At 39.3% G+C, this 12631-nt stretch overlaps 1 long non-coding RNA gene across 1 annotated transcript in view; it reads left to right on the top strand.

The window, feature by feature from the left end:
* The first annotated feature begins 3645 nt into the window (after positions 1-3645).
* LOC134759701 (uncharacterized) overlaps positions 3646-12631 on the top strand; it is a 113503-nt gene continuing 104517 nt past the window's right edge. Inside the window, exon 1 of the long non-coding RNA XR_010136281.1 lies at positions 3646-3730. This is a non-coding gene — a long non-coding RNA (uncharacterized LOC134759701). The remainder of the gene's footprint in view (positions 3731-12631) is intronic.

Below are 12631 nucleotides of genomic sequence, written 5' to 3'. Positions count from 1 at the left end.
TCTAATTCTTTGGTTATTTATTACCAGTTATCATAGACCCAACTGCTTCCCCACCTGTCCCCATTCACATCTAGATAGCAGCAACTTCATAGATTGGGAAAAACTTTATAACAAAAAAAATACCAGTATTATGGGTCATTTTGTGATCCATTCGGTTGAAAACAGTTTTGGGGAGTCATTTTAAAATGGGGAACATCAGTGCCTACAGTAAATGAAGTTGTTCCTGTGTTACCTAAGGAGCAAGTTAAGGAAGGAGGGATGAGCACCATCATAGGATGCAAAAACTCAGGGAGAGATAAGATCGATGACATCAATCAAAACCAGGAGCACTGGACTTACTGCTACAACATTACTTTACCTTGACTTGCATAGGTTACAAGGAGATGTTCTGTGTATCCCATTCTGAGTCCAGGATCAGAGGGATGCCCTGCTGGCTGCTTAGCTTTAAAAATACCCTGGTAGGTATCTTCTAGTATCTAATTCCTGGGCAGGATAGACCTTGTACCACCAGCTTCATTCTGAAGGTATCACTAGAAATTCAGCCTCACAGTGATCTTTGAAATCTGAGCTGGTAGCTTTTGGAGGGCTGCTAATGAGAATCATATAATAACACTAAAGAAAGATCTGAATGAACATGCCAGATGACTGCATTTGTATTCACTGAATTGGCTGTAAGATGAATCATGTTTGGGGCTGCCTAAGCACGCAGCCTCTCCTAAAATTTGGCTGTAGCACCTATTGAAATAGAATGGAAGATAAAAGTGGTTTCAAGAGTGTGATGAAATGATTGTGTTATTGAAATGCTAATTTAGATGTGGCAATTGCCTAAGAGATGACTCTGCCTGTGAGACAGCCTGCACATCTGAGCCCACATCCAATGAAAATGCCTTTCCTCCAGTGTTGTGTGTTTGCATGTGTTTGCGTGCATACACAGATGTCTTACTCTTTGACAAGCCCTTTTACGAGTGTCAATCTTGGTATGTTTCCACCCAGGGGATTTTTCTGTCACTACTTTAGCATACATTTTTTATTATTGTTGGTTGAACACAACCTCTCCTTTTCAAATACCATTGCATGCTTGACAAGATTTGGAACCTTCTAGAAAAGGGTTCCAGGCTCAGTGGCTCTGATCATGAACTAGCGACTAATTTGCATGACTAGAGCATCCACCTAAGGCAAAGGGAAGAAAGTGGAGTGTGGCCAACTAAGGACCAGTCTAGTGGAGAGGCCGTTCCCAGAGACCTTTGACCGGGACCCCTCAGGTGAAATGGCCTCCTCCAATCACCTCAGTTAGCCTCCCCTGAATGATAGGCTTTGGTGAACCCAGCAGTCCTGAGGCACTGTTGTCATTGTGGATAAACAGACCACAATATCTGAACCACAGGCTCTCTCTGCAGCAATGCAAATCAAAAAGTATATGCATATTTTGAAACAAGACAAACCCGTAGATTTTTAAAGCTCAGCATGGTGATAAATAAAAATGTGCAGCAAATCTGCCATTTGTGTGTGACATCTGAGGGGCAATTCATCAGGACTTGAGTTTACTTGAAATGAAGATAATAATGAAAAATTGTCAATGTAACATTAATTGTGGGGGATATTAATCCTCTTCAAGTTGCTTTCTCCATTAGCACAATCACTAAAATGCACCATTTGGCCTCTGGAGTATTTATACTTTCCTTTCCCTAATTATGAATGTGGAGGCTGCTGAAGCATAATACCTGGGAAGTAAAAAGGATCTAGAGTGAAATGGAAAAAGAAAAAAAACCCACGACAGAGATGAAAAATGCTATGTTGGAGCTTGCAACCCCTGGCTCAGCAAGGCCTTCCTGGTCATTCATCTTGCCTTTGATTTGTCTGCCTTTTCACTTCAAATAGGTTTACAGGTTTTTAGCTGAAACCAATTAAAGAGAGCCAATTGGCAGGGTTAGCACTTGTGGTGTTTATGGTGCGCATTGTTTTGATTTATGCTGCTCAGCAGCTACAGTGAAAAGCAAACTATATGAAGAGGAAGGGAAACCTCAGACTGGGGAGGGATTACAGTGCATAGGATTAGTTCGAGGACAGTAATGAACAACGCCATAAAGAAAACTGCTGACTCTACAAGTTCAAGCAATAGGAGATTTTTTTTGTTAAGAAAGACAGACTAATGGCTATAATGTAGTGACAAGTAATTATGCAAGATGCTTAGTATCAATTGACGGTGCAGGGCCCTTTTATTTGAAGTAGCAGAAAAGGATGCAGGGAAAGGGAACACATTAGCTGGTTGTGTTGTGGCTTCTTTAGGCTTCACCTTCCGGGCAAAGAGATAGTTGGGTGGGGCCTGAGGGAATGAGCTCCAGGAGAGTAGAGTATGAAGTTACTGAGTGTGAGACAAGGATGAATTTTTTTTTTTTTTTGAGACGAAGTCTGGCTCTGTCGCCCAGGCTGTAGTCCAGTGGCGCGATCTCGGCTCACTGCAAGCTCCGCCTCCCGGGTTCACGCCATTCTCCTGCCTCAGCCTCCCGAGTAGCTGGGACTACAGGCGCTCGCCACCATGCCAGGCTAATTTTTTGTATTTTTTAGTAGAGAGGGGGTTTCACCATGTTAGCCAAGATGGTCTGGATCTCCTGACCTCGTGATACGCCCGCCTCTGCCTCCCTAAGTGCTGGGATTACAGGCGTGAGCCACCGTGCCCAGCCAAGGCAAGGATGACTTTTAAAAAGTCTTGTAATATTGGAAATAGCTGGTTGGTCACTTAAGCCTGGCAGGGTCAAAATATTGAGTGAGATATTCTGGAAAATGGGAAGCTTTGCAGGAAATATCCATGCAATGAAAGTGATAAAGAAAAACATTGGGTAACTTCTGAGGTCCTTTCCTGCCTTCTAGCTTTACAGGGCACAGAATATTCACTGTGATGTCCATAGTCTTGAAGAGTTGATGACTTATATGCTTAATGATGTAATCTCATCTGAATTGATAGGCGGTAGAGAGTGGGCAAAGTATTGGCATTTTTTAACATAAGACTAAAAGATTCTACTTTTGGGGTGGGAGGGTGAGGAGAACCATAACTTTTTTGTTTGTAGTCCTCTATAGCGCAGGCTCATGAAATTCAGGAATGGCAATCGAAAATTCTTTTGACATGTCTTATAGATTCTTGGAGACAAAAGCTTTGATTATCGAAGAAAAAAACGTTTAAGCAAGTTAAATGACCAGTTTGGTCTGAAAAATAGCTCAGGCTGGATTGTCCTGTAAGACTTTTATGACTTAATGTTAAACTTCATAAAGACAGGTGAGCCAGGTGCAGCCTTGAATATTTGTAATAATAACAATAATAATTATGAGGTGTTAATATTCAGGCCTTGCCTTTGTTTAATAGCTTATCCTGGTTTTCAAAGTGCCATACATGCATCAACTCTTTGATTATCAAAAACATCCTGTGAGGTTATATAAGGTTAGGCATCATTATCCCCATCTGAAAGATGAAGGAATAGCCTCAGGTAGCTTAAGTGATTTATTGTGGCAACTGATAAGGGGAAGGAGTAGAAAGGAATGAACAATTACTGAAGACTTATGACTCACCAGATCTTGGACTAGAATATGCATATGTGTGTAAGGCCTCAAAACTACAATTGAGTCCTTTTTTTTTTTTTTTTTTTTTTTACAGGAGATGAAATTGGACTCAAACAGGGGGTGCAAACTGACCCCTCATCAGTAACAAGCAAGAGAGGACAGTGGGTTTTGAACCCAGGTACCAAGCTCTGGCTACTCATCTATACTTTCTCTCTCTTGATCATAATGGCTATTCTGTTAAAAAGAAATTTCCCTGGTCCAGAATGTAAGGAGCTTAGAAGTTTTCACTCCATCCTAATAACAAGTAAAAAGTTGTACAAACAAAAAATCAACAGCTCTTCTCAGATCCTTGCCCCCATAATTGGAGAGACAGGCAAATACACCTTACAGGAGCAGAAACCCAGATAGAAAGAAGTGCTGGGGTGGGAAAATCTGAACTATAATTGACAAATTGCTGGAGGTTCAGTGTGGACAAGTTTGAGAGGTAAACATTTCAGGTGGATCCAGTTATTGGGGGAGCCCTCACACTTTTGTGAGTTCTGTCTCTGAAAGCTCTATCAGGCAGGTTCTCACAGTGAGGATCAGAGAAAAATAATCCCCTTGGGCTTCCTGTACAGAAAGGGAAAAAGTGACCATCTTGAAATATACCAGAGCATTCTGTTCTTAACCAGGCCTGCCCTCAGCAGAAGCTATTTCACCAGAGCCTCATCTATGCAGGTGTTATCAGAGCCTAACCTACCTGGGGAAAGGGAAATAGCTTCAGCCCATTCCAGCCTTCCACGTGGACGAATAGGCAGAGACAGAGGACTTTTGGGGCAGTAAAAATACTCTGTATAATACTATACAGTAATGTCATTATACATTTGTCCAAACCCACATAAAGTACACCAAGAGTGAACCCTAGTGTGAACTGTAGTCTTCGGATGATTATGATGTGTCAGTGTAGGGTCCTCGGTTGTAGCAAATGTACCACTCTGGTGGGGGCTGTTGATGGTGAGTGAGGCTGTGCATATGTTGGGGGAGGGGGTACATGGGAACTTGCTGTACTTACTGCTAAATTTTACTATGAACCTAAATAGATGAAGGTGCTATTAATAATTACTCCAGGAAAACAGGGATACCTTGAGTTGTCCAGGGAAAAACAGAGAGAATGGTCACTCTACTTAGGGCTTCAAGGTTTCCAAGGGGAGCTGAGTTTGGGTGTGTGTGCCTGTGGATGTGGATAGTGGATTAAATCCAGTTTGATAGTGACCTTAATTACTTTACCAGTAAGCAGTGGGCTCCTCAAGGGTATCCGCCTTACTTTTCCTGGCATAGAATGTCTCCACTCCATTCATGGAGTGAATGAATGGGCTAAAGGCTTAGGTACTTTTCTTCTATGTTTCTTCCATATCAGCTTCCTCTATTAGGGTTTCTGATTCCATCAGTAGGTTTTCTGTTTGTTCAGCATCCTTCACTCTGTCTTTGTGATATCATTCCTCTTAGACATGACATTCTCTATAACTATTATCTCTCACGTTGGTTTTTCTTTCAGATATTTTTGCTTTTCTGTCTAAAGTCACACTATACCAGAATTTGTAGCAAATTTGTGTCCTTGGATTTGGAAGCTGGGTTCGTAGTACCAACCTGATGAAGTGTGGTAGAGAAAAGCTTCCAGATTAGTATATTATGGAACACATATTTAGTATGCCTATTACAGGAGAAAACAAGAAGTGGAGTTGATTTAGAGGACTACAGTGGAGTTGATAAAGAAAAAAATACACGATCAGATCTTGATAACACAAAATAATCTTTTAAACCAACAAAATACAGCAGATTCTCATTACAAGGGCTGGATATACATAATTTCAAGCCTGGATCAGGCTAAGCATAGGCAAATGTGTGGTATGACTAACTGAGGACCTGGATTGCAAGTCAGAAAATCTAAGTTCTAACCCTGGCTAAGAGGAGTGGCTGTGTGGCTTAACCTTCAAGGCTCAATTTTCTTCATCTGTGATGGGAGGGAATTCAGACCGCATACCCTTTAGGGCCTCTTCTAGATTTAATAGTCCTTTTCATGATTTTTTGAAGGTACTTAAGCTTGAACACCCCAGAAGCAGAAGAGGCAGCTTACACTGTGGCTTGAATCCTAAGAGACATTGCTTGTCGGCCTGTACGACTCTATTCTCATAGTGTGGAAGCCTCAGACCTTCTGTGTCCTGCTCATGTATTTATTGGAAAGACCAGTTACCTTCAGAAACAAGGCTCAGAATGTCCCAGCTTGGAGAAATTTAGACCAACCACATAATTTCACAAGAAAGAAGCTAATGCTCAGAGAGAGAAACGTATCTAAATTCACATAGCCATGTCAGAGTGGAACATTTGCTAAACTCTCTGTCTCCTGACATTGCCAAGTCTTCTGACACTCCACCTCATTCATTCACTCACTTATTTGTTCAATATTTTCTGAGAGTCTACTATTCAGTCAACACCTTTTACACCTGTCAGGATTCAAAAATAAAGAAGACATGATCCCTATTTACAAACAAGATCTTTTAAGATGTATGTGTTGATAAAACTCATTGTTGTTAGTTCTTTTGCAGTTGTTTTCATTCATCAGCTGCCTGCCTTAGTATTACCACTGAAGAATTTTGTACATTTGTTTTTCTGGTGTGGATGGCATGGCAGAATGGTAGATACTGCATGGATTAAGACATGCTAGGCTGCAGAAACAATAGCCCTCCATCCTCTACCCCCTGCCAAATAGAACAGCTTACAAAACAAGTGTATTATTTTCTAATTTTATGGGCAAACAGAAGCTTTGCTCCCTGCAGCTTTTCAAGGACCCAGACTGATGGAGGTTGTGCTGTTTTTAATACAGACTTACAGGGTTACTCGTAGTACCAATATTTGGCCAAATGAAAGGAAAGAGAACAGATGATTTCTTGTCGTCATTTTATGGACCACAGCTTGCTATGGCACTGAACACTTTTGCTCACATTCTATTGGCTAGAACCTAGTCCCATGACCACACATAAATGAAAGGTAGGCCGGAAAAGAGAGTCTAGCTCAATGCCCAGAAAATTAAAAAAAAAAAATCAGTTTTAGTGAACTGTCAGCAGTCTTTGCCACATTGCTCTATGCCTAAACCTCACCTTCTATTAAACCATTCTGTGAATTCCTATTCAGATTTAGTTCTCTTGTGGAGGGTGATTTGTATCAGTTTTTAAATGGGGGTATTCATCCCTATTGAAAGTTAACATACTTGCTTTTTTTTTGCTAGATGTCTTTAGAATTCTGCAAATAAACGGTTCCATATTGCTGTTTAATAATCGAACACAGAACAAGAGCTGTAAAGTTTTATCTCTATGTCTTGCTTGATTTATTCCTCACCATGGACAACATACATCTTTTTTAAAATTTATTTTACTTTGAGTTCTGGGATACATGTGGAAAATGTGCAGGTTTGTTACATAGGTATACATGTGCCATGGTGGTTTGCTGCACGCATCAACCCATCATCTAGGTTTTAAGCCCCGCATGCATTACGTATTTGTCCTAATGCTCTCCCTCCCCTTACCCTACCACCCCCTGACAGGCCAAAGTGTGTAATGTTCCCCTCCCTGTTTCCATGTGTTCTCATTTTTCAGCTCCCACTCATGAATGAGAACATGCGGTGTTTGGTTTTCTGTTCCTGTGTTAGTTTGCTGAGAATGATGGCTTCTAGCTTCATCTATGTCCCTGCAAAGGACATGAACTCATTCTTTTTTATGGCTGCATAGTATTGCATGGTGTATTTGTGCGACAGTTTTTTTTATCCAGTCTATCATTGATGGGCATTTGGATTGGTTCCAAGTCTTTGCTATTATAAATAGTGTTTCAATAAACATATGGGTGCAAACACGCATCATTATACATCTCACTTACATAATACTTTTATTAAAATAAGCAAAAAAACAAAAACAACAACAGCAACCACAAAAACCCCTGCCTTACCTTAGAGGTAGTTCTGAGGAGTTAAAGGAAGAGAGTTTTTTAAAATTTATTTTGTATATTTTTAAGCTTTTATTTTAAGTTCAGGGGTACAAGTGCAGGTTTGTTACACAGGTAAGCTTATGTCATGGGGATTTGTTGTACAGATTATTTCATCACTCAGGCATTAAGCCTAGTACCCATTAGTTGTTTTTCCTGATCCTCTCCCTCCTCCCAAACTCCACCCTCCAAAAGGTCCCAGTGTGTGTTGTCCTCCTCTATGTGTCCATGTGTTCTCATCACTTAGCTCCCATTTATAAGTGACAGTATGCAGTATTTGGTTTTCTGTTCCTGTGTTAGTTTGCTAAGGATAAGAGAGTTAATTACCTATATTTCTAAAAACTGAATGAAAGATTACTGGAGAAATAACTTACGTTTCATGAGAGGAATACATTTATATAATTATGGAAATATGATTTTACCTACCATTAACAAATCAACATTAGAAAATGTTTTAACCCCCCAGCATGCGACCTCATCACTAAATTTAAAATATGAAATTTGATTCTGACATATGTATGAGTACTAGACCAGATTACGATACCTTTTTAAAGAGGTACAAAGGGAATCCTGGACTGAGAGAGTCATCTGAGTATAATTTTAATTTAAAATGCCCCAGAAAACAGTAAGTATTCTTTGTCTAGATTTCTATATGGCTCATTTCTGCACTTTATTTTCTGCTCATGTCTTTTTTTTTTGGCAAGGCCTCTACAACTACCCTATCAAATATAGCCTCCCCCATTACTCTCTACTCACCTTACTAGCTTTATTTTTATTTTTATAGCACTTTTGCTAGCTTGCATTATATTATATATTCACTTGCTTTTTTGTTATTGTCTTTATTCATCACTAGAATATAAGCTCAAGGAGGGCAGAAACTTGATCTGTCTTGTTTATTATTGTGTCCCCAGCAACCTTGAACAAACAGTACCTGAATTAGACTAGATGCTCAAGAGACTTTGGTTGAATAAATGACTTGCTTGTTTCATGTAGATGCAAGATTACTTAATGGCCACAATGGAGGCAATGGACATTGGTTATGACCCATAAGTGCTATTCTGGGTGGTTGCATGCCCACAGCCATTGTAAACCTGTGCCAGTTAAGCTCTTGCTGCTGAAATGACTGCCCAAAACTTAGTGGCTCAAAGCAACAATATTTACTCAGCTTATGACTCTGTAGGTCGGCAATTTTGGCTGGGATTTAAGCTGGGTGGTTCTTTTCACCTTGGCTAGGCTCACTCATGCGTCTGTGGTCAGGTTTGAGTCAGCTAGGTGGCTCTGCTTCCGCAGTTGGCTGACTGTCACCTGTGGTGATGGGGGTGACTAAGCCATGTGTCTCTCATCATGTAGCAAGCCAGACCAAGCTCCACATTGCACATGCTCAGTATTTCAGAGTTAGAGCAGAAAGTGGAAAGCTTTTTGAGGCATATGTTCAAAACAGGTACAATGAACTTCTGATGCAATCTATTGGCTGGAGCATGCCATAATGGCAGCCTAGATTCAAGTGATGGAGAAATAGATTTCACCTTTAAAAGGATGGAGCAGCAAAGTCTGATTTTAAGAAAATGAATCTGGGCAATGGGAGAGTTTGTGGCCACTTTTGAAATCTATCACCAAGCCTTTATTGTTTTGCCCTGAAGGACCTCCTGATCCTGTACAGATTCCTTTTCCACTAAAACATGATAAAATCAAGGCAACTAAATGTAGAAAGTTCAAATGCATATCTAGGAGCAACATCCTCATCTACATAAAAAAGCCTTTTCTGTGAGGGAGGACTGATTGTTCGCCATCTAACAGCCATTTCGTTTTCCTTCTCCCCCACAATATTAATTATATTCTACTCTGCACGCATTTCTGCTCAGCTATCCACCTTACCTCTCAATAAAAAGAGATAGCGTTTCAAAATAAATAGCCTGATACACTGTAAAGATGCTGCAGGTACTTAGAAAAAATATTTTCTAAATGTTTATAAGCTATATTTCAAATTCTGTTACATTCAGTGAATTTATGTAAATAAATTTCAGACCTGCAAGTCACCATCCCACAGCTCCAGTGCAGCAAGTCCAATTACTCATCTATAAACAGACAAGTCATCATTTAAACTCTGTCCTCTGACTTAGAGCTCTGTCTTTGGATTCTATCCAGCTAAACGAATCTAAAGTGTGAAACTTGTTTTTTCTTACTAAAAGAAATAAGAATGTATTTATTATGAAGGAGAATGACAGTGTTTATTTTATTTGCTTTTGAATTGCTTTAGGACATAAGAAAAATCCTCTGTGTAAACTGGTTCCAATCTCAATTGGAATAGGGTAAAGGGACATGGGGGTGGGAACAGGAGGTGAGAAAAGGAAAGAGGAAACAGAGAGCATTTTTGCAGAGAGCTTGAGTTTAATTTTCTTGAAATGCTCCAGGCTTGCAGAGCTGCAGGCTGGAAGGACAGGTCAGCCAGATGTCAACAGTGAGGTCACAGTTCTGGAAAAATGTTCTGATTCCCTTACATGGTTGCAGGATATGAGGATGAGAGGGAAGCAGGAAAACCCCCAAGTAATTCACATTATGTGTCCTTGTAGACCATCCACACTCTGTGCCCTCTCTCTGTCCTGGCAATGCTCATCTCCCAAGAGACCAGATCCAGATCTAGGAAGAGAGATAAGAAGTCTGCACTAAAAGCCTGGACATAGTGAAGTTCATAGATGGAGTTTAGGCACTAGGCTATGAAGGTTTTGGGAAGGAAATGTTCAGTGTGGTGTGGGATTTTGTAGGACTTCCATGGAATCTTTAAAGGTAGGGAGCAGATGAATCTAGAAAAAGTACCTCCAGCAAGATGAGCAAAATTGAAAAGCTAGAAATGCATGTCAGGTACTTATGGCTCTTGAGAAGGTGACACTGAATGCAGAGGGAAGGTGGTCTGCAGGCAGAGAGGTTTGTGTTGGGGAGTGGTGAGGGCTTTGAAGGTAGAGACTAGGTGGGGAGCTTGGGATTTATTCTAGTGGTAATGGGAATCCACTGAGGATTTTATACCAATATCTAAAAATGAGCACGTGAGATGTGGACACGAGAGTTATGTGACACCTTCTAGCAAGATTGAAAGTCCAAGATCCAAGCTCCCTATTCCCAGTGATGGATCTTAGCAAAGGTACATGGAACAAAGCGTGGCCTATTGACCATCTATAACCCACCAGAATGATGAAGAATTTCTGTGTCAATGGTAGATACTGACTAAGAAACAGAAGAAATGGAGTCAATCTCTCTATTTCTCCATCTCTCTCTCTCTGAGGTTATTATATTCAAGGCACAGTCATAGGATTACATGCTCTAGGAGTGATGATTAATTTTAAGGCTTTTTGTCAGTGAATGCAGAGAATGATCCTTCTGGAAACTCACAGTGCTTGAAAACTTGAAACCATCTCTTTTTAGTTTCTCCACTCCTCCCAGTGTTTGCTGCTGGTATTGTACTATAAATCTTTACAGGCAAATTATTTAAACAAACAAATAAATGAACAAATAAACAAGTCTCTTGAGCTAATAAAATATCACCTCCATCATTCCTCACACCAGCTTCTTTTCTCTCAATATGGTTTTCATTTATTCAGATAAATCCTTTCTGATTACTTATATTGGTTCTCTCTTTTCCAACTACTCTCAGGCAGATTGCTGTCTGGCAAGGGCTGCTACTGAGTTTTTATCTTTACTTCATTGTTCTTAGGAGATCAACCCATCTGTTTCCACTGTCCTCCAAGCAGTTACAGTTTTTCAGTGAAAGGTAGTATTTTTTATTTCACAGAGGTGTAAAAGACCCCTTTAGCTCATTTCTCAAATTTTACTAGTTATAAAAATCTTCAAAAAGTTAGTAACTTTCCGTATTATGCAATTATAATCATTTGTTGCAGAATAAATCAAATCACAGGTAAACATAGAGGAGAATAAAATCAAAGAGAATTCGAATTTACAGAGGTAGTGATCGGTAATATATGGATGTATGGCATCTACTATTTTGTTCTATGCACACACACACACACACACACACACACACACACACACATTCCTGTACTCAGGTTTTGATCTAGGAATCAAAGAGATATAAAAATTGTTTTATTTTCCTAAGCATTTTTAGACAAAATTTGATTTGCAGTCACTATTACTCAAGATGTAGGAAAATATATGACATTGCTGTGTTATTTATATAGAGTCCATTATGAGCAACTTAAAATATCAGTATTTTCCTGGTTTATTCAAGCTTGGCAACACTTAGAGCTTCTTCACCAAATTTAATACTTTTTTTTAAAAAAAATCAAAGTCATAATAAGTATTACTGGAGAAGGAAAAGAAAACAGACCAGCTGATAATTATTGTGGAGTCAGTACTAAAAAGGGTTAGGGATCTTTTAATAAGTCTGTTAGCATTTGCACCACTGTCTCCTCGCACACCAATTTGAGATTTTACAGCCTCCACATAAATATTTTTAAAGATCCAAATTGGATCTTTGAGATGTGAATGACAGAACTGGTTTCCTTTCCTTAAAAAAGGTAGTCCCATTGTTTAGAAGCAGTCAAACGCTTTAGCCTTAAAGATACAGTTTATCCAAAGAAAAGGGATTGTAATCAATGCAACATACAATCTTGTTGAATACATTCTCCTCAGCAAGAACTTAAGAGTTATTAAAGCACCTCCCCAGAAAGAGAAATGACTTAAAATGCCTTAAATCTATTGTGTTATTTTCCCCAAAGGTTTATTATGAGTAAAAGATACCTTCAGAGTCTAAAAAGAAAACCCTTTGGAAATTAATACAACCTAGGAAAAAAACTAGTAGCTGTAATTAGTCTATACTGTCAACAAACACACAACAAAATATCCATATGAGGGTGGAACACATTTTTGTCTGAACTTAGTTCTGATTCAATATAGTTTTTTTTCTTAAGTCACAATAATGTAACTTAAAAAGTTTCTGGTAATATTTATTGTATATAGCCTAGAAGATGAAAAGAATGTAACTATTATTCTTGGTTTGTTTTGAGGTTATTTACTTATGGCTAAGCACCTCATTTTTCTTGTATACAAAAAGTAATTA

Source organism: Pongo abelii, chromosome 12, assembly GCF_028885655.2.
Source record: "Pongo abelii isolate AG06213 chromosome 12, NHGRI_mPonAbe1-v2.0_pri, whole genome shotgun sequence".
NCBI lineage: Eukaryota > Metazoa > Chordata > Mammalia > Primates > Hominidae > Pongo > Pongo abelii.
The sequence above is the reverse complement of the archived record's forward strand: the minus strand, read 5'-3'. Positions and strand labels throughout refer to the sequence as shown.